The 3116-nt window shown below is 37.6% G+C and overlaps 1 pseudogene; it reads left to right on the forward strand.

The window, feature by feature from the left end:
• Window positions 1-2574: 2574 nt before the first annotated feature.
• Window positions 2575-2820, forward strand: LOC101153549 (small ribosomal subunit protein eS27-like; annotated as a pseudogene).
• The last annotated feature ends 296 nt before the right edge of the window (window positions 2821-3116 follow it).

Genomic DNA, 3116 nt, shown 5'->3' on the forward strand with positions numbered 1-3116 from the left:
ACACAACCCCAAAAAACAGAAAAAAAAGAAAATTACACCTAACCAGCAACATAATTTGACCCTTAAAAACTTCAGTATGTGCTGAAAAAGCCTATAAGATAAATATATTTTAAATGATTGAAGACACAAAGTGAGGACCGAAAAACATGAGACAAAAAAGATGCTTTCCTAAAAAAGAGGTAAGTAGAATGTTTAGAAGTAAAAAAATACAGTCACTGAGAATAAACTGAACTAAGTAGATTAGAGGTTGCTGAAGACAGAATTAATAAACTGGAAGACAGAGCCAAGTAAATTGAAGGGAATGAGGTTCAGAAAGATTAAAAAAACAGAAAATTGGAAAGTGAGGCTAATAGATCTGGAGACTAGATTAAGAATGCCAAGTTATATCTGCTTTGGGTTTTAGAATGAAAGAATGGAGAAAATGGGGAAGAAGCGATGTTCAAAGATGATTTTCTAGAATGAATAAAGACATGAAATCTCAGATACAAGGAGCACAATGAGCACTTAGCCTGATTTTTAAAAAAATTAAAATGCACACCCAGACAGATTATACTAAAATTATAGAACACAAAAGATTAAAAATATTTTTTAAACAACCAGAGAGAAAGATAGGATACCTTCAGGGGAATGGCATGTAGGATTCTAGGTTTGTGATGATTTTCTCTTGTCACTTTGAAGATGGAATTTCCTTGCCAATGGTTTATGTTGTAAGTCAGTCTACATTGTAGGTAAATATGTTTTACACTGATTACATAAAACAAGAAATATTTAATGGTTAGTTATGCAGGATATAAAAACAGTGAAACTGAAGTATTGGGCAACAGTGACTTATATACTATGAGAAGGTGCTGATGGCAGCTAAAGTATTATATTCATATCAAACATTGATATCATTAGAGTATATAATTTATAAATCAGTAGAGTTATAGGAAGGGAATAAAGAAAACTGCATCAATTCAACAGATGGCAGAAAATGAGGAAACAAATCTAAAGAATGGATAGGAAGAGTCAGCTTGGGGTTTGAGAACACAGGAAAGAGAGATGAGATGAGGGTGAAGAGACAGGATGGGCCAGATCTTGTAAATCAGATTTTAAAATTGTGACTCTAAAATGTAGATGCTCTTTTCTTTAGAAAAAACAAAATGTAGACATGGAGTCTCAGAAAAGTTACTAATGTATTTTAGTTTATACAACTTCATCAGAGACAGAGCTGCATGGTATGTCCTTCCTCATTCCACCGTGCCAAGCTGTAATTGCTATGAAGACACTCCAAAACCAGAACATCTGGCTCAGCTCATTGACAGAACTAACAAAAACAGTAAAAATCAGCAACGTTTGCTAAGCACTTACTAGCTGCCACAGACCATAGTACATGCTTTCTGTCAATTAATCCTCACAATTATGAAAGAATCATTATTATTATCCCCATTTTACATATTTGAGAAGACTGAGGCTTAGATGGTTAAATGACTAGGCACGTGGCAAAGCCAGATGCGAACCCAGATTCATCTGCTTTTTTAACCTCCATATAATATGGCTGGAATTTCTGGCCCTTCCCCCAAATTTAGAAAGGATCTGTTCATCTTTTCCAGAAGGCATTTCTTAGAACTAAATATTTTTACAATAATAATGATGTGAATTTTAAAAGAAAATACTCAGCTTTCACCTACCCCACTGACATAGGAGTTTTTACTTTCCTCTATTCCTTCCTAAACTTTAAGCATATGTACACATTGTGTAGCTATAACCATATTGTATAACAATTCTGTGTTTCTACTTTCTGTGCATGCAAAATATTCCATTGAGGTGAAGCACATTACTTGCCTTATTTCTGTCTTATTGGACATTCAATTTCAATCATTCCCCCCTTTTTAATAACTTCAACTTCTCCCTATTTGTTAGCCCTTTCATCTTAGCATATAAACACACTCTATTCTCTTTTGTAGTACAATTATATCCAAACACTTCATCCAATCTACCTACTATTCTATCTCCTTCCTTCCCATTTCTGTCAAGTTTTCTAAATAAATATTCTTGGCTTAGAGACTCTACTTAATCACTTCTCATTTCTACCTCAATCTACTTCAATTTGGTTTCTTCCATCCTCTTGTCCACTTTCCTTAGGCAATCTCCTTTATGTGCATATTACAACTACATCTTTGCTGGTGACCCACACCCAGACTTCTGCAAAGAATAGTCCAGGGATCAGAGGGCTGGGCTGAGGCTGGGGACCATGAACTTGTGGTGACACAAGTCTAAATGACCTGATGACTTTCTCCAGCAGTGTGAAACAGCTGAGGAGAGGTGGAGAAGAAGGTATGGCTAGAACTAATATCACTTTGGGTTTTGATTAACATAAGGAAGGACAAAGCTGGAGGGGAATTGAGAGTGTTGAGGAGTATGGGGAAGAAAACCCAGAATACAAGGTCATGATCAGAGAAGGTGGTGCAATGTGGAGATACGCCATTCTCAGTAAGCTGGAAGTGAAGGAAGGGAGGCTAGTAATGGTTGATTGGGAGAAAATGAAGGGTTCACAAAGAGCCTTTCTGGCAGTGATGCCCTCATCACAAGAACATGCCTCTCACAAAGGATCTCCTTCATCCCTCTCCAGAAGACAAGAGGAAACACAAGAAGAAGTGCTTGGGGCAGATCCCTGGTTCCTGCTTCATGGATGTGAGATGTCCAGGATTCTCTACAGTCACAATGGCCTTTTCCTACGCATGAACAGTAGTTTCATGTGTTGGCTGCTCCACTGTCCTCTGCCCACCTACAGGAGGAAAAGCAAGGCATACAGAAGGATGTCCCTTTAGGAGGAAGTAGCGCTAAAAGCACCCTGAATCAAGATGAGTGGGAAATCATCCCAATAAACATATTTTTAATTTATTTTTGAAAAAAGGACAAGATTATGAGCAAGTGAGAAGGATAGAAGATTGTATTCAGAGAGGGGAGTATGATATTTGAGATCTGACATGGGGCTCACAAGGACAAAGTGGATCCATGGGGGCGAGTAGCTGAGCTGAAGTGGAGTTACGGAGATCAGTGATTGACATAGGGTGACAGCGTGACCTGAAGGAGAGAGAAAGACTGGGCCACAAGGAAAAATCCTCAACAAATAT

This window comes from Gorilla gorilla, chromosome 9 (genome assembly GCF_029281585.2).
Source record: "Gorilla gorilla gorilla isolate KB3781 chromosome 9, NHGRI_mGorGor1-v2.1_pri, whole genome shotgun sequence".
Classification (NCBI taxonomy): Eukaryota; Metazoa; Chordata; class Mammalia; order Primates; family Hominidae; genus Gorilla; species Gorilla gorilla.